The sequence below is a fragment of the Enhydra lutris genome, unplaced genomic scaffold, assembly GCF_002288905.1.
Source record: "Enhydra lutris kenyoni isolate GAN:26980312 unplaced genomic scaffold, ASM228890v2 scaffoldscaffold4, whole genome shotgun sequence".
Taxonomy (NCBI): domain Eukaryota; kingdom Metazoa; phylum Chordata; class Mammalia; order Carnivora; family Mustelidae; genus Enhydra; species Enhydra lutris.
Window position 1 is genome coordinate 10,081,442 of NW_019154088.1, and position 19,824 is coordinate 10,101,265.

At 40.4% G+C, this 19,824-nt stretch overlaps 1 long non-coding RNA gene across 1 annotated transcript; it reads left to right on the top strand.

Annotated features, from left to right (window-relative positions):
• Nucleotides 1-4,495: 4,495 nt before the first annotated feature.
• LOC111160155 lies at nucleotides 4,496-19,824 on the top strand. The gene is made up of 3 exons (XR_002641458.1): nucleotides 4,496-4,609; nucleotides 7,238-7,318; nucleotides 15,281-19,824. It is a non-coding gene; the product is annotated as an uncharacterized LOC111160155 (long non-coding RNA).

The window sequence follows — 19,824 nt, forward strand, 5'->3', positions numbered from 1 at the left end:
AGCGGACCACAATGAGGAGCCTCCTGTCTTTTAAGATGGAGTAAGTAACTAGCCTGATATCTTAACCTCAGGTAGAACCTGATCAAGGACTTCATCTTGAGATGCCAAGACTCAGTTTTCTTCTCTTACTCCTCAGTCTTCCAACCACTAGATTCTGACCTCTTGTCAAAATTAGGAAGACTTTGAAGGCATGGTCTTGACACTTCCCATCACCCTTTGCAGTCTTTTTAAGAACTGAACCAGGTTAAGTGAATTGGTATATCCTATACCTGAATGTGGCTGCAGAAATAATAATCAGGTAAGTTCTCTTGGCTGGTATAATAGATATAAAGCACCATTAAACACATTTTTAAGTGTTTAATTTGCAAGAAAATCTCTTACTTCCAAAAACATATACACTACTACTTTAGAAACAATTTTTTAAAAAGATTGTATTTTTTTTTTTTTTTAAAGATTTTATTTATTTATTTGACAGAGAGAGATCACAAGTAGGCAGAGAGGCAGGCAGAGAGAGAGGAAGGGAAGCAGGCTTCCTGCTGAGCAGCAAGCCCGATGCGGGACTCGATCCCAGGACCCTGGGATCATGACCTGAGCCGAAGGCAGCGGCTTAACCCACTGAGCCACCCAGGCGCCCAAAAAGATTGTATTTTTAAGTAGGGGCACCTGGGTGGCTCAGATTGTTTGGCGTCTGCCTTAAACTCAGATTATGATCTCCAGGTCCTGGGATCAAGCCCCATATTGGGCTCCCTACTCAGTTGGGAGTCCACTTCTCCCTCTCTCTCCCTCTACCTCTGCTTGTGCTCTCTCTGTCTCTCTCTCAAATGAATAAATAAAATCCTTAAAAAAAGAGAGATTTTAACTAATCTATACACCCAACATAGGGCTTGAACCCAAAACTCCCCAAGAGCAAGAGTTATGTGCTTTACCAATGAGCCAGTCAGGACACCCTCTTCAGAAACAATTCTTTTTGTTGTTGTTGTTGTTGTTGTTGTTTCTTTAAGAGGTGGGGGTAGGGACAGAGGGAGAGGGAGAGAATCTTAAAATGGTTTGGGTTTTTTTGTTTTGTTTTGTTTTTAGAGATTTTATTTATTTATTGGACAGAGATTACAAGCAGGTAGAGAAGCAGGCAGAGAGAGGGTGGGGGAAGCAGACTCCCTGCTGAGCAGAGAGCCGGATGAGGGGCTCGATCCCAGGACCCTGAGATCATGACCTGAGTCAAAGGCAGAGGCTTAACCCACTGAGCCACCCAAGCGCCCCGAGGGAGAGAATCTTAAGCCAGGCCCCACACCTAGTGTGGAGCCCAATGTGGGGTGCAGTCTTACAATCCCAAGATCATGACCTGAGTTGGCAAGAGTCAGACACTTAACCAACTGAACCACCCGAGAATTTTTTTAAACTGATTTTTAAAAAAAATTTTTAAGTAATCTCTACCCCCAACATGGGGCTTGAACTCACAACCTCAAGGTCAAGAATTTTATACTCCTATCAACGGAGCCAGACAGGCACTCCTAAGGAAGAATTTCTCAATAATTACGAAACTATTCAAATGAGGATTTGATATCGCCAGATATCAAGGATATCGCTAAAACTAGTGTATCCCCTAGCTCTTAGTTGCTAGAATTGCTTAAGCAAAATCTTGAAGGACCATTTTTGTCAGGACTCTTGCAGAATTCCTAAATTACAACAGAAGTTTACCTAAATGATCTAGAATTTCTGCCTATTGTTCATAACATAATTACTAGGTTCACCATGTATATATATAACAGTATTTTACAAAAATATTTTTTATTTTGGGGGGCACCTGGGTGCCTCAATTGGCTAAGCATCTGCCTTCAGCTCAGATCATGATCTCAGGGTCCTGGGATTGAGCCCCACGTAGGGACTTTCTGCTCAGTGAGAGCCTGCTTCTCCTCCTCCCTCTGCCTGTCCCTCCCCCTGCTTGGGCACACTCTCTCTCTGTCAAATAAATAAATAAAATCTTTTAAAAAGTATTTTTTATTATTTTATTTTTTGTTTTTGTGTGTGCTTGTGTTTTGTATTTGTTTTTGTTGTTAGGAACACAGGTACGTCTGCTGAATTTTTAAACATGAAGGGCATGATTGTTAATGAAATTAATGAGAAACAGTCTGTATTATCCCAGCTTTATGGTTTGTTTTTGGTTCTTTCCTAGTTGCCTGTGCTCTAGGAAGACAAACATCTATAATGGGAAGTTATTTTAGCTAGTGTTGCACTGATCTATCAGAATGTATGGCTGGAGTTTAGTCCTAAAGATAGATCTTCTACAATGCTAGGCAGTAAACCCTTCAGCTGCTGGATAGAGGGTAAGTCTTAGGGGTTCTGAGTATAAGAGAAGGTAGAAGGGAAACTTGGGTTAAGGGAAATGAGAAGTGTGTAAGTATTTTAATATTTTAATAACTGAACTACGTATCAGTTGACACTGCCAATACCCTGGATTGAAGACACTATCCTTTCCCTATTGAAATATTTTGGCATCTTGGTCAAAAATTGATCATAAATGTAAGGGTTTGTTTCTGGACCCTCAATTCTGTTCCACTGATTCTATAGGCCTATCCTCATGAATACTACATTGTCTCATTTACTGTAGCTTTGTAGTCAGTTATAAGTTGGGTAGTATAATTCAGGCAATTTTTTTTTCAAGATTGGCTTAGCTGTTCTGTGTCCTTGGTATTTCCTTATATATTTCAGGATCAGCTTGTTAATTTCTAACACACACACACACACACACACACACACACAAGTGCTATGATTTTGTCAGGTATTGCATTGAATCTAACCAATTTGAGAATTGCCATCTTAATACTGAGTCTGACAAACCATGAACATGGAAAGTTTCTGTACTTTAGATCTTCATTTCTCTCAGTATATTTTATATTTTTGGCGTATAAATCTTGGATTTGTTTTACTAAATTTTTTCCTAAGTATTTTATTCTTTTTGATGCTATTATGAATGCATTTGTTAATTTCATTTTTGTTCTTAGTGTAGAGAAATAGTTGATTTTTGAATACTTAACCTTGTATCCTGCAACCTCATTAAACATAGAAATTCCAGTACTTTTTTTTTAAGATTTTATTTATTTATTTATTTGTCAGAGAGGAAGAGAGAGAGAGAGAGCACACAAGCAGGCAGAGAGGCAGGCAGAGGCGGAGAGAGAAGCAGGCTCCCTGCTGAGCAAGGAGCCCGATGCGGGATTCGATCCCAGAATGCTGGGATCATGACCAGAGCCTAAGGCAGAGGCTTAACCCACTGAGCCACCCAGGTATCCCAAAATTCCAGTACTTTTGTTTTTGTTCTGTGCATGCTCCTTATGATTTTTAACAGAGGATCACATACATCACCTGGAAATAAAGGCAGTTTCGTTTCTTCCAATCTGGATGCCTTTTGTTGCCTTTTTGCACTGACTACACCCTCCGGTACAATGTTGAATAGAGGTGAATGGAGCCTCTGTCCTTGGCTAGTTTCTGATCTTTAAAGGGAAAGTATGAAGGCTCACCACTAAGTATGATTTTTTTTTTTAAGTAGGCTCCACGTCCAAAGCGGGGCTTGAATCACAACCCTGAGAGCAAGAGTAGCATGCTCTTCTGACTGAGCCTGGCAGGTGCCCCCATTTTAAGTGAAGGTTTTTCCCTTAGTTGCCCTTTATAATTAGCTTCTGTAAAAATAAGACTCCATAGCTTCATCCGAGGACTTTAGGAATTGGATCTCAGGGAGATGCAGCCTTAGGAATCCATACTTCTAGGAAGCAGCCCATCTGACAGCCTTAGTGGTGGTTGAGGACCAATGTCTCTCACCTGGGAGCCACCGTGGCACCGTGTAATAGCAAGTTCTAATTACCCTACGTGCCTCTCCTGGAACAATCCCTTTACAAAGGATCTCAAGAGCCCTACAGCTGAGTGTAGGAAGCAACAAAACTGTCAGTTATAACGGTTTGGCATTTGGCAGAAGGATCCTTAAGCAAAACTAATTTGCTCGCCTGTATTCACCAGAGCTGGAAACAGCGAAACAGCGGTCTGACGTTCGGGCCCTTTACGAATGGAAAACGAGTCAGACACAATCAGATACAAACTAGAGCTATTAAACTGTCTGCCTAGGTATGGTATTATGTCCGGGGTTAAAAGCTCCCGGTCCAAGGATGAAATTATTAGCAGTATAGTTGACTTAAGGTGGCTTAAAATTGTCATGCGGTCTAGCCAAACTACCTTTCCCCCAAGTGACACAGCTTCTACGCGGAAATAATTTTGCATTCCTAACAAGCGAATTACAAAAATGTTTTTCCTGTTACCTCAACCCTGGAACCAATCCCCCCCCCCCCCCAAAAAAAACGATCTAAAAGAGTGGGGTCAGCACTATTGACAGACGTCCATCCCAACCAGCCTACAGCGGGAAGAGAGTGCGCTTGCGCAAGTCGTTATCCAGTCAGGACTCAGCGGCAGAAGTGGGGGCGGGGCTTGTGGAAACAGCTGCCGCAGGGTTGGCGGACTCGGGAAGGAGCGAAGATGGCGGAGTGAGGCGTGCAGTTGCGAGCCGGCCGTTGGGCCGGGGGGCGGCAAGGCCCCCGGAGTGTCCAGTGCTTCTTCTAGTCGGTGCGAGGTAAGCGAAGAAGGCAGGCGACGGGGAACTAGCAGGAGGTGGCGCGGCCCAGCCTGGCCGGGGGATGGGAGCGCGCGGAGCCTACCTCTGCGGCGTGCGCGAGCCTCGGCCTGGCGCGGGTTCCCTTCCGAGCTGCCCAGGGCGGCGGTGCAAACGTTCCGGGGTGTGTCGCACCAACACTTCGTCCTCTACCCGCCGCTGCCCTTCTTAGTGCCTTTTTGGCCGCCTTTGTGCTTTCGGTTTGTTCCCCGGTGAGTGCACCCACGCGGGTGTGTATCTGCCAACTGCTGCGTTGTCCAACGGTTTATTTTTTAAAGAATACCTATATTTTATTGATTTTATTTATATCCTTCACCTCACGGCTTCGTGTCCACTGTTTTGCCTGAGTCTCCGATATCAGTCGAGGCCTGTTAGGGCCCTGAGTAATTTGTGTCCTGGTCCGTTGACCTTGAGATTTGGTTTAACAGGTTCTCCCCCCGGGATTTTCATTTGTGTTTATCATTCACGTTCTCTTGCTACCCATCCATTCATTCCCACTCGCACCCCTAAAAGTTTTAAGATCCGAGTAAGCATCTTTGTCCTTGTATGACCTGGTAATTGCTTAATGGCGCATTAATCTCGACTGACTGTAGGTCCCGGTAGAATTCACAGTTGTTTTCCAGAATTAAAAGAGCCAGTGTAAATTTTTATTTATTATTTAGAGAGATAATGAGAAAGAGTTTGGGGAAATATTATTAGAATGTAATTTGTGTAATGTGGTGGGGTTGCCAGATATTATACTGTCAAGTCATTTGTATTCGGTTCTTGTCTATGGGATTTTTTTTATAATGTGGATTTTTATAACTCCTCATTCAGTCTTTCAGTTAAATTCTTGGAAAGTTTCCTGTTACCAGGTTTCTAAATTGACGAAGCCTATTTAGAATTGGCTTGTTAGTTGGGTTCAGTTCTACTGACATAACATAATAGGAATTAATATTTCTGGTGTGCTCTTTGCTGGTCCTTGATTTAGCAAAGCTGGAAATACCTGATAAAGAAATAGCTTCCTTATAAATAAGACTTTTCTCTTGCTTTTGTCAGGAGTATTTTTTTCAGTTTCATCTAGAAGAAGAAAGAAAATACACAGGGCAGAGGAAAGGAACAGAACATTATTCCTTCCTACCTTACAACAGAGGGGTGTGGTCATCTATATTAAAGCAAAGGTCTGTTGAGAGAAGAGGGACCATAGCATCATCAGATTCTTAGTGGGAACAGTGTACCATAAAAACTTGAGAACCACAGATTCAAGAGTTTGTGTTTTTTTTTTTTTTTTTAAAGATTTTATTTATTTATTTGACAGAGATCACAAGCAGGCAGAGAGGCAGGCAGAGAGACAAAGAGGAGGAAGTAGGCTCCCTACCAAGCAGAGAGCCCAGTGCAGGACTAGAGCCCAGTGCAGGACTCAATCCCGGGACCCTGAGATCATGACCTGAGCTGAAGGCAGAGGCTTAATCCACTGAGCCACCCAGGCGTCCCTCAAGAGTTTTGACATCTTTAAAAAATTAGTGCCAGTGCAGGTAGAGAGTAACTTATGACTGTTCCTTTTGAATATTTTTTTTTTAAGATTTTATTTATTTATTTGACAGACAAAGATCACAAGTAGGCAGAGGCAGGCAGAGAGAGGGGAGGGGGAAAAGCAGGCTCCTTGCTTAGCAGAGAGCCTGATGAGGGGCTCAATCCCAGGATCCTGGGACCATGACTTGAGCTGAAGGCAGAGCCACTGAGCCACCCAGGCGCCCCTGAATAGTTTTTGATAATTTTTTTTTTTTTAAGATTGTTATTTATTTATTTATTTGAGAGAGAGAGAGCACAGAGGGAGAGAGGATGGCGGGGAGAGGCAGACTCCCTGCTGAGCAGAGATCCCAGGACCCCGGGATCATGACCTGAGCGGAAGGCAGACACTTAACCAACTGAGCCACCCAGGCACCCCGATAATGATTTTTTTTTTAAAGATTTATTTATTTTAAAGAGAGAGCACAGGTGTGGAGAGGGGCAGAGGGAGAGAATCTTTCAGGCAGACGCTGAGACACACACACACACACACACACACACACACACACACACACACTGGGTCGAGATCAGAGTCCTACTGGGGCTGGATCACACACATACACATACCCCACCCACCCACACACACCCACACACACCGGGTTGAGATCAGAGTCCTACTGGGGCTGGATCCCAAGACCCATGAGATCATAATCTGAGGGGAAACCAAGAATTGGACACTTAAATGACTGAGCCACTCAGGCACCCCATAGTGATGTTTTTAAAAAATAACTTCATTCGGGGCTCCCGGGTGGCTCAGTGGGTTAAAGCCTCTGCCTTCAGCTCAGGTCATGATCCCAGGGTCCTGGGATCGAGCCCCGCATGGGGCTCTCTTCTCCACGGGGAGCCTGCTTCCCTTCCTCTCTCTCTGCCTGCCTCTCTGCCTACTTGTGATCTCTCTCCGTCAAACAAATAAATAAAATCTTTAAAAATAATAATAATAATAACTTCATTCGTTTAAAATAGTTTTCCACAAAGAAGCATATAATACAAGTGAGGGGTGTATCCTTACCATAATGTTGTTTTTATTTTTCCTTATCACAGGAAGAACATTTTCTTTGGCTTCCAGGTGCTTTTATATTCATCTTAAGAAGAAAGCAAAAATCTGAACTCAGGATTTGGCAAGTGAGTAATAGGGGCCGATACTTCCAGATACTGTTCAAGCAGCTTGAAAAATAACTAGATGGAAGTAGGACAGTAAGCTTCAACAGAAAATGAACATCAAAAATGACTAGAAATTTGTTTTTAAGGTTTTATTTATTTGAGAGAGAGAAAGCTGTAGAGGGCAGAGGGAAAGGGAGAAGCAGGCTCCCTGCTTACATGGGACTCTGTCCCAGGACCCTGGGATCATGACCTGAGCCGAAGGCAGCCACTTCACCAACTGAACCCTGCAGGTGTCCCATGACTCCCATGACTAGAAATCATTTACATCTAAGCAAAATCTTACATTTTCAACAAAAAGAGTATATCAAATATTTAAAAAGAACTTGATCATTTGCCCAAACCAGTAATTTTTATTGGATAAAGAAAAACGGTACAGATTTAATTAGATTAATGATCAAATGATAAAATATAAATGCTACTAGGCAAATTTTAGAATATATTCATTTGTTTTAATTATAGATAAATGTTGATATTTCAGTCTTTAATAATTTCTAAAGCTTTCCAGTACACCTTTAATATTCCTAGGTTTTAGTGTATTCTATGCCAAGTGTTGCTATTTTCTGAATTTACCACAGATGTAAGTATGCTCCGTTGCTCAAAGAGCAAAAGATAATACATACTTTAATAATTGACAGTAACCTTATTTGTAAAATAGGGTTCATACTTACTATATTAGTTTTCTAGAACTGCTGTAACAAACTGGGTGACTTAGAGCAACAGAAATATATTGTCTCATAGCTTTGGAGATCAAACATCCAAAATCAAGGTGTTTGCAGGGCCATATTCCCTTTGAAGGTACTAGGGAAGGTTGTGTTTCAGGCCATTCTTCTAACTTTTGGTAGTTCTTTGGCTTGTAGCAGCATGACTCCAGTCTTCACATGGCATTCTCCCAGTGTGTGTGTGTCTGTGTCCTAAGTTCTCTTTTATGAGAACACCAGTCATGTTAGATTAGGGACCCACCCTACTCCAGTATGACTTCATTTTAACTAATTATATCTGCAATGACTCTATTAACTCCAATTCCAGATAAGGTCACATTTTGAGGTACTAGGGATTAGGACTTCAGTTTATGAATTTGGGGAGGACATAGTTCAACTCATAACATCTGCTTAGTCATATACATTGATTATATTACATGGAAATCAGTGTACAGCTGCTTTAAGGATTAAAATATTTTATACCACTTACAGAGATACTTAAGAATAGTCAAAATTGGGGTGTCTGGGTGGCTCAGTGGGTTGTCTCTGCCTTCGGCTCCGGTCGTGATCTCAGGTTCCTGGGATCGAACCCCACATCAGGCTCTGCTCAGCGGGGAGCATGCGTCCCCCTCTCTCTCTGCCTGCTGCTCTGCCTACTTGTGATCTCTCTCTGTGTGAAATAAATAAATAAAATCTTAAAAAAAAAAAAAAAAAGAGGGACGCCTGGGTGGCTCAGTGGGTTAAGCTGCTGCCTTCGGCTCGGGTCGTGATCCCGGCGTCCTGGGATCGAGTCCCACATCGGGCTCCTTGCTCAGCGGGGAGCCTGCTTCTCCCTCTGCCTCTGCCTGCCACTCTGTCTGCTTGTGCTCACTCTCGCGCTCTCTCTCTCTCTCTCTGACAAATAAATAAATAAAATCTTTAAAAAAAAAAAAAGAATAGTCAATATCATAGAGACAAAAAGTAGGATGGTGATTACTAGGGGCTTCAGGAGGGGGATATTGGGCATTACTATTTAATGGGGGCAGAGTTTCAGTTCTGCAAATGAAAAAAGTTCTGGAGGTAGAAGGTGGTGATACTTGCACTACAGTATGAATGAACTTAATACCACTGAACTGAACACTTAAAAAGGGTGAAGATGATAAATTTTATATTATGTGTATTTTACCACAATAAAAACAAATTTTAAGAAAAGGTAAGTAAAAAATTCCAACTATACAGACAGTCCCTGATTAATGATGGTTTGCCTTAACAATTTTATTTTTTTAAGATTTTATTTATTTATTTGACAGAGATCACAAGCAGGCAGAGAGATGCAAGCAGAGAGTCGGGGAGGGAAGCAGGCTCCCTGCTGAGCAGAGAGCCCAATGCGGGGCTCAATCCCAGGACCATGACTGGGCCGAAGGCAGAGCCTAACCCACTGAGCCCCCCAGGCGCGCTTGCCTTAATGATTTTTTGCCTTTCCAATGCTGTGAAAGCAGTACACATTCAGTAGAAACCATATTTCAGTTTTTATTTTTTTTTTAATTTTTAAAAAGATATATTTATTAATTTGACAGAGAGCGAGATCACAAGTAGGCAGAGAGGCAGGCAGAGAGAGAGAGAAGGAAACAGGCTCCCCGCTGAGCAGAGAGCCTGATGAGGGACTCCATCCCAGAACCCCAAGATCATGACCTGAGCCGAAGAAAGAGGCTTAACCCACTGAGCCACCCAGGCGCCCCATATTTCATCTTTTAAAGTTTCATCTTTTCCCTGGATAGCAGTATGTGGTGTGATGCTTTTGTGGTGCTGGACACTGGCAGCAAGCCACAGCTGTAAGTCAGCCATGTGATCCACGAGGGTAAACAGTCAGTACACATACAGCTGTTTTCTTACTTTCAGTACAGTATTCAATAAACTATATGAGATATTCAATAATTTATTATAAAATAGGCTTTAGATTAGATTATTTTGCTCAACTGTAGGCTAATGTAGTATTCTAACACATTTAAGGTATAAGCTATGAGGTTTGTAAGTTAGGTGAATTTTTATTTTATTTTATTTTATTTTATTTTATTTTATTTATTTGTCAGAGAGAGAGAACAAGCAGAGAGAGTGAGAACAAGCAGAGGGAGTGGCAGGCAGAAGAAGCAGACTTCCCTGCTAAATAGAAAGCCTAATGTGGGACTTGATCCCAGGACCCTGGGATCATGACCTGAGCTGAAGGCAGACACTTCACCAACTGAGCCACCCAGGTTCCCCTAAGTTAGTTGTATTAAATGCATTTTTGACTTAGGATATTTTCAACCTAGGATGGGTTTTTCAGATCATAAGGAAGATCTGTATTATGATATAGAAAAGGAAAGGAATAAAGAAAAGGAATAAAAGAAAAAAAATAAAAACTGCTGGGACAAATTCAGGTGCTAGAGTTTTTATCAGTATGCCTTTAGAACAGAGGCTTTGTTACTTGAATTTAGAACCTTAATTAAATCCACGTAGATAGAGGGCCTCTAGGTGGTGCAGTTGGTTAAGTGTCCAACTCTTAGTTTCAGTTTTGGCTCAGGTCCTGATCTCAGGGTCCTGAGATGGAGCCCCACATTGGGCATTGTGACGACTGAGATCCTCTCTCTTCCTCCTCCTAGCGTGCGCCATGTGTACACACACACTCTCTCAAATAAATAAATCTTTTTTTTTTTTTTTTAAGATTTTATTTATTTATTTGACAGACAGAGATCACAAGTAGGCAGAGAGAGAGAGAGAGGAGGAGGAGGCAGGCTTCCCGCTGAGCAGAGAGCCCGATGCGGGGCTCGATCCCAGGACCCTGGGATCATGACCTGAGCCGAAGGCAGAGGCTTTAACCCACTGAGCCACCCAGGCGCCCCTCAAATAAATAAATCTTTTTAAAAATAAATAATCCAGGTAGATAGTAATAGAAACTTGACATTGGTATAGCACAGTATTGGTAACAATCTAAGTATCTATCTGCAGGGAACTGTTGTGAATAAATTTAGGTGCTTCTGTATTTAAAGGGTATCTTTGGGACACCTGCGTCACTGAGTCGGTTAAGCATCTGCTTTCAGCTCAGGTCATGATCCCAGGGTCCTGGGATTGAGCCCATGTTTGGCTCCCTACTCAGTGGGGAGTCTGCTTCTCTCTCCCCCTCTGCCTCTCCCCCTACTCACACTTTCTTGCTTGCTGTCTCTCAAATAAATAAATAAAATCTTTTTTTTTTTTTAAAGATTTTATTTATTTATTTGACAGATCACAAGTAGGCAGAGAGGCAGGGAGAGAGAGAGGAAGGGAAGCAGGCTCCCTGCTGAGCAGAGAGCCCAATGTGGGGCTCGATCCCAGGACCCTGGGATCATGACCTGAGCCGAAGGCAGAGGCTTTAACCCACTGAGCCACCCAGGCGCCCCAGAGGGACAGTATAATCTTAAACAGGGCTCAAAGTAGGCTTTACTGAGAAAATGACATTTAAGACTTGAGGAGAGGGGACTAGCTATGTGGATACCTGGGGAAGAGTCCTCACAAAGGGAGTATTCAGTACAAAGGTTTTGAGGTTGGAGAATGCCTGACATTTTAGGACGAGCAGAGTCCGGTGTGGTTAGAGCACATGTTGAAGGAGGAGATAGAGATAGAGTTGGGGTCAAAAGAGATATGGTGGAAGGTGGTGTAGATCTTAGGTCAGAACTACGGCTTTCGGACTAAGCTACTACTATTCATTCACTTTTCAATAGGTTCTATAGTTTGTGATCCATATTTGTGTTTAGAGTGAATAAAATTGAATGGTGACTGAGTGAATGTGAAACTCGTTATTTGGGTTTGTTTGTTTGTTTGTTTAAGATTTTATTTATTTATTTGAGAGAGGGAGAAGCAGTCTCCCCACTTAGCAGGGAGCCCAACACAGGACTTGATCCCAGCACGCTGGGATCGTGAGCTGAGCTAAAGGCAGACGCTTAACCAACTTAGTCACCCAGACACCTGAAATTGGGCCTTTTGAAGAGAAAACAGGCTTATGATATTCTAGCATTATTGCCTAATATGAAGATATAGATTGGGGGGAAGGTGGGGTTTATATATGATGAATGTATACATTTTTATTAGTAGGTATTGTTGAAGGAATTTGTTTATAAGATAGTCTAAACAGGTTCCCTTTTAGGAAAAGGTACTCTTTCGTGCTTATTTGGTTTACATAGAATTCTTTTAGCATATTTCCTCCTGGAAGGAACTAGTGTGTATCTTCTTTCCCCCTCAACAATCCTGCGAGTTATCTTGCCATTAGAATTGAACTGCAGGGGGTACCTGGGTGGCTCAGTCCGCTGCTGCCTTCTGCTCAGGTCATGATTCCAGGATCCTCCTCAGCAGGGAGCCTGCTTCTCCCTCTCCCTCTGCTGCTCCCCCTGCTTGTGCTCTCTTGCTCTCCCTCTCTCAGATAAATAAAATCCTAAAAAATAATAATAATAATAATAATTGCAGAACAGTCTAATGGCTGGTACATGCTTTGAATTGGCCTGAGTAAGGTTCTGTAATGAAACAGCTTTATTCATCATGGTGTTTCTTTTTTTTTTTTTTTTTTAATTGCATCTCTCTCCTTGGTGGTATTTCTTTCTTTTTTTTTTTTAAGATTTTATTTATTTATTTGATAGAGATCACAAGTAGGCAGAGAGGCAGGCTGAAAAAGAGAGAGGAAGAAGCAGGCTCCCCACCGAGCAGAGAGCCTGATGTGGGACTTGATCCCAGGACCCTGGGATCATGACCTAAGCTGAAGGCAGAGGCCTAACCCACTGAGCCAACCAGGCACCCAGCCCATGGTGTTTCTAAAGGCCCTTCTGTGGATCTTCTCTATTTTTTTACTCTAACTTCTGTTGTTTTTGCAACAAGTGCAAATTCTGTGATTCTCTTCCTCCTGATTTGATTCTGAATTAGTTTACATTTGCCTTTACTTTAATTCAAGTATAGATTACATAGTGTTATATTAGTTTCAGATATACAGTATAGTGATTCAGCAATTCCATACATTACCAGGTGCTTATCACCATTATCCTCCTTAATCCCCATCACTTATTTTACCCATCCTGCCACCCACTTCTCTGGCAAGCATCAGTTCTCTGTAGTTAAGAGTCTGCTTCTTGGTTTCTCTTTTTCCTTTGCTCATCTTTTTGTTTCTTAAATTCCACATATGAGTGAAATCATAATGCATTTGTCTTTCTCTGATTTATTTCACTTAACATTATACTCTTTAGCTCCATCCATGTTGCAGATGGCAAGATTTCGTTCTTTTTGGCTTGTTCTGCTTTTTGGCCTTTTGACTTTCATTCAGCTTATGGCTGAATAATATTCCATTGTGTGTATATATATACCATATCTTTATCCATTCTTCTATCAGTGAACACTTAGGCTGCTTCCTAATTGGGCTATTGTATATAATGTTGCTGTGCTATAAACATAGGGGTGCATGTGTCCCTTTGAATTAGTGTTTTTGTATTTTATGGGTAGATATCTAGTAGTGCAATTACTGGATTGCAGGGTAGTTTCATTTTTAACTTCTGAGGAACCTCCATACTGTTTTCCACAGTGACTGTACCAGTTTGCATTCCTACCGATGGTGCAAGAAGACTCCTTTTTCTCCAAATTCTTGCCAACACTTGTTTCTTACATTTTTTATTTTAGTCATTCTGACCGATGTGAAGTGATACCTCATTGTAGTTTTGATTTTCATTTCCCTGATTATGAGTGATGTTGAGCATCTTTTCATGTGTCTTTTGGCCATCTGTATGTCATCTTTGGAGAAATGTCTGTTCATGTCTTCTGTCCGTTTTTTAATTGGATTTTGGGGTTTTTTGGTGTTGAGTTGTATCAGTTCTTTATGTATTTTGGATACTAACCCTTTGTTGGGTATGTCATTTGTAAATATATTCTCCCATTCAGTAGGTTGCCTTTTAGTTTTGTTGATTGTTTCCTTCGCTGTACAGAAGCTTTTTGTATAGTATAGTCCCAATAATTTATTTTTGCTTTTATTTCCCTTGCTGTAGGAGACCTATCTAGAAAAATGTTACTATGGCTGATGTCAGAGACATTACTGCCTGTGATCTCTTCTAGGATTTTTATGGTTTCGGTTCTCATATTTAGGTCTTTAATACATTTGAGTTTACTTTTGTTTATAGTGTAAGAAGGTTGTCCAGTGGGTGGCTCAGTGGATTAAGCCTCTGCCTTCGGCTCAGGTCATGATCCCAGGGTCCTGGGATCGAGCCCCACATCGGGTTCTCTGCTCCGTGGAGAGCCTGTTTCCTCCTCTCTCTCTGTCTGCCTGCTTCTCTGACTACTTGTGATCTCTATCTGTCAAATAAATAAATAAAATCTTTTTTTTTTTTTAAAGATTTTATTTATTTATTTGACAGAGATCACAAGTAGGCAGAGAGGCAGGCAGAGAGAGAGGAGGAAGCAGGCTCCCTGCGGAGCAGAGAACCCGATGTGGGGCTCGATCCCAGGACCCTGGGATCATGACCTGAGCCGAAGGCAGAGGCCTTAACCCACTGAGCCACCCAGGCGCCCCTAAATAAATAAAATCTTAAAAAAAAAAAAAAAAAAAAGGAGGTTGTCCAGTTTCATTCTTTAGCATGTAGCTGTCCTGTTTTCCTGACACCATTTATTGAAGAGACCATCTTTTTCTCATTGGACAGTCTTTCCTGCTTTATTGAAGATTAATTGACTGTATAATTGTGGATTTATTTCTGGATTTTCTATTCTGTTCTGTTGACCTATGTGTCTTTTTTTGTGCCTGTTTTGATTACTGCAGCTTTGTAATATTCTTTTTTTAAAGATTTATACATTTGAGAGAGAGAGTTCATGTGAGCATGTTGAGGGGCAGAGGGAGAGAGAGAATTTCAAGCAGAATCAGTGCTGAGCCCGACATAGGGCTCTATCTCACAACCCTGAGATCATGACTGGAGCTGAAATCGAGTCAGATGCCCTGACTGAGCCACCCTGGAACCCTTGGACATGTGTATCTTTTATTTTATAATACAAGTTTTTCCATAAATCTAACTTTTTTGTATTGTGCTTATATATTTTTTCTGACTATTGCTGCTTTTCTGATGACAATTCTGAATTTGGTGTTATGGTTGGACGTTTTCTTTTAGGCAGTATGTATCTAAAATTTCTTTCTATGTGTTTCTAAATATCATCTTTAAAAGTGAGCTCATGCAGAAGTACTTGTCTTAACCTCCCTGTTTTTATTTTTTATTTCCAGGTATTCTGTGTTGTCTCCTGGAGTAAGTAGTCCTTTTATCCAGCCACTTGCCCTATTCTTGAAATGTGGATATCTCTTCTCTACATGTTTTACCTCCATGGTTTGGATTGGGAAAGGCTGCTTTTCTTTTTGTTCCTTTTCTCAGATTCAACATTGAGAGGCTCCTAGGATACAGTTGTCTTGCCAAGTTCTCCAGAAAGAAAGAAGCAACTGACACACATGTTCTGCTTTTTGCTTAATTACAAAGAAATTATTTTGGAAGCTGAAACTGATGCTTAATTTGAAACAGGTGCTTAGATGCTGGTGTATGTTAATACTTTACTTTTTGTTCCAAACAAGAAGACTAAATACAGAGCAAGTATGGATGGTTTCAGGGGTTTTTTTTGTTGGTTGGGTTGTTTTTTTTTTTTAATGTCTTCCATTTTCGGCCACTGTCATAAGCACAGTCGAATCCGCAAGGAGTAAATTTCAAATATGTGTTCTAATATAAAATGAAAGAGATGCTTAAAAACTACAAATATTAAATATCTAAATCGTGACTCATCCTTTGAAGTACATTTGCTGGAAAAGAACAAAAGCCCAATTTTGCAATAAAACCTTTGATGTGATAAAGAAGCATAAAGACAAAATGATTCAAGGTTAACAGAGTCTGTCAAATATACGTTCACATGTGCAAATCTATATTTTGGATGAGAAGAGGGATTTTTCTCCTAGAGAAGGAAGCTGTTGCTGGTTTCTGTCTCAGAAGTCTTTGGACATTTCGCATTTTTAAATGATTTTTCACTTTTCTAAGGAAGGACCACATTGTACATTTGCTAACCGTATGAATGCATGGTTGAGTTTACTGAAAGTTCGGAAAAGGAAACAAAACAGCTTCAAGTCCAGTGATGGAACCCTGTTCACCTCCCTCAGATGAGAGGCTCCTATATTGCAAATTACTCCATTCTTTTTTGTGGATTCTTACATAGCACTTGAGACATGGAAACATGCTGCTAAGCAGGAACAAGTGTGGCTTAAGTGGTTTTTCTGTTCAGAAAATATGGTGGATCCTCTGGTATGACCTGCCTTCAACTTTGGGCATGGAGGAATGGGGAACAAAAACATTTCCAGAGAATTCCTTTCTCCTGAGAAAAAAGAAGCAAAAATACCTTATGCAGCTCCATCTGACTTTATGGCATCTACATTCTGTAGCTTCTGTTTTCTAAAAACATAAATAACTTTGTTCCTTTGACCCAAGATGGGTACTCAGATGTTTGGTTTATTTTTTTAGGTGAGATGTAATGTTAGGCTGTAAAGGCTGGGACTCAGGTAACATTCCCCAGTTGGAACTGAACTTACTCATCAGAGAATGGACTTCAGTAGCAATGTTCCCAAATTCGTGGTTGATTTAGAAGAAATTCAGGGTCTGGAAAACACCTCAAACAAGAAAAATAGTTCAATAAAAATACGGATCTTCCTCTTCTCTGTAAAGCTTACACCATGTGATGAACAGACAGTAATATAAAGCTATTCTTGCTTCCAGATCAACAGAGGACCATTGTATGAATTGTCAGCTCTTTACATAAGAAGAAGAAAACTGAGTCTTTGTGAGAAAAAAATTGAAACTTCTTAGATGCAATTAAGAACAAATTGCCTTAGGTCATAATCTGTGATTTAGGGAATTTGCCTAGGGTCACTCATGCTGTGATACTAAAAACTTAGGGCAAATTTACCCTAAAAAATTTAGCAGTGACAGAAATGGCCAAAAGTGCTAATTGTTGAGTACTTTTAGTGATTAGTTAAATTGGTCAACCTATATGAATTGGCATAAGAAAGCTTTTTAGTAAAAATAATTACATAATATAGATATAATTTCCTTTGAGGGCAAATACTGAGTGGTACAGCATAGAAATAACTTTGGATAAAGGTAACTTTAAGTAACTTCTCAGTCAACTTCTTGATATTTGCTTTTACTATTTTGGAGTTGTTAAAGACAGAAAGGAACCTCCATACATGAGTCCCATTGGTATGTTGAGAATTTATATCTTTAGTTTTCTGTTATCCATCTTCCCCATGTCCTTTTTGCAGTGTTTTGGGTAAGATCATTTGGCAGAGGATAGGGACTTTATACTGTCAGCTCCAGTGAAACCATCTCTGTTCCATTTGTTTGAGTATATATCAGACTCATCTTCTCCAGTTGCTTTGTATTTTTTATTTCACAGCTAAAACCACTGTTAAATGCTCTCATTCAAGTTGTTCTTTGCATCTTTAGTGGTTGTCACCAGAAAGCATCTAACAAAATGGGTCTATGCCAGTTGTACTAGCCCAGTGTTTATTTAATATGCCTACATTTTCCCCTTGGGCTATTTTGTTCCCTTCTTGATGGGAAAAGCTGTAATTTTAGGCAGGACTACACCTCGATCAGTAGCTGTGCCTACTTACTTCCCTTTCCTCATCCATGTCAGCTGGCAGTTTTTCTTTTAAAAAGTTAAAAACGGGATATGTGCAATAGAAATATATATATATGTATATTTTAATACTTGTGGACAAATGTTACAAGTTGTTTAAGAACAACAAAATCACCAATGTCTTCCATTTTGAGATGTGTATAGTTTTGTAAGCATTAGTGCTTGGTAGCATATTGTAGTGCCATGTTAGGGGTTAGTGCATGAGCCTAGTAATAATTTAAACTCCAGGATGAATTATTGATAAAAACCAATAGTGTAAAATGAGTGGAAAATCGAGACTTTTCTTTTTTCATAAATACCAGAATCATGATATTCTCCCTGGGGAAAGGAGATTAAGGCCAAAAAGACTCAGTTATGAATAGAACTGTGGGATTACAGTGTAAAATACCATGTCTGAGGAGAGTGAAGCTTTCTCTGAGGTAGCTGGAAACCAGCTGCCTTCGTGTCTTATGAAACCTCATATCAAAATGAGGCCCCATTTCATGATTCTGCTTTGTTCTCTTTGAGATGAGATTGTTCTTATGCTGTTTTCACATGGTATGTCTTGTAAATTTATTATTTAATCCACTCCTTTTGCATCAAGAAATTATTTTTTATTTTGCATGTGTTACTGAGATGCTGTGTTAGTCACATACTTTTCTAACCTGCAGACCATTTATATTTCCTGTCTGCAGCATGCTAATTGTTCTGGAAGAACGCTGGTCAGTAGTTCAGTGTCCTACATTAATTTGTCACGGGCTTTTCCTGTTTCACAACCTGAATTGTGTGTTGTTGGGATTCCAGACCTTTTCATAAGAGTTGGAATGTAGCTAGATGGAGCCTGAGCAGGTTGTTATGTAATAACTGTCTCTCTTGCTTGGTTATAGTAAGCCACCTCAGACAGCTTTCACTTTTTCCTGCTTGTAAAAATAAAAGTTGTTTTGTCCCAAAAGCGTAAGATAGCTTTCTGTGGAAAAGAAATACCTACCTCTAAAAGCTGCATTGAGAACTTGAAAAGAGCAGTTTTCTGAGGTGATTTTTAAATCTCAGTATTAGGAGAGTTCAGGATTTATTGACACAGATTTTACAGTTACCATGATGAGAGACAAAACTAACGTGTCTCCAGTACACAAGTAGCTCAAGCAAGTAGACTCTGCAGCAGCAGATATCCAGGGACCCCGGTTTAGATCAGAGTGTAATTAAAGTAGTTGTACTCTTGGCTCTAGTAGTTCAGCGCCTGGGAGAATCCATTTCCAAAAAAGCATTTAAATATTCTGAAAAATACCTCTGAAAAGATAATGAATGCAAAATAGCACAGTATATAGGAAAGGATATTTCTTATTGCAAAAAAATAAAAAATAAAAGCCATAAAACGAATAATGATTTTCAAGAGGTAGAATCTTAGTAGCAATAACAGTTTTGCATGTATAGCAAATTGTATTAGCAATGTTGTACAATAGAAATAAATATTACTACTTGAGTTGGTGAACCTCTGTGACCAGCAGAGTTGCACCAAAGGAAGATGTTTTAGGCAAAGAACATATAAAAGGTACTTTAAAAACTGAATGTATATGAATATATCATTGTGTGAGAAATAGCAACTTCTGTTTAAGTTAAAGGTTAGAGACCCTATTTGTTTCCTAAAGCAGAGGGTTAGAGCCATTGAATGAAATTTTTCTAGTGGTTAATTAACCTGGAAACAAATGCACTCCTACTGATGTAGCCCCACGGACGCCATCGAGTGGGGATTTTGCTTATGATGTACTTTTCAGCAACAGGCGTTTATAGAAGAGCCTACTTGGGGCTCTGTCACTGTTTCTTTTCTCCTTTAGTTCTCTGGGTGCATTTTAAGAATGGAAAAGTTTGGGGGTGGTGTGTGCGTGTATGTGTGTGTTTGGGTTAAAAACAAACCAAGAACTTGGATAGCTGGCTTTTCCTTATGCCTGTGGTTAGTTTAGGGGAGTTAGAATTTAAAGATGTAAAGCAAAGGATTGAACAGAACAGCCAAAGACAGCATGTTGGTTTTATAAACCTTGTCTTATGTACATGTGCTGAGGATTTTGGTCTGTGACTATTTTAAAGATTTTAATTATTTATTTGACAGACCGAGATCACAAG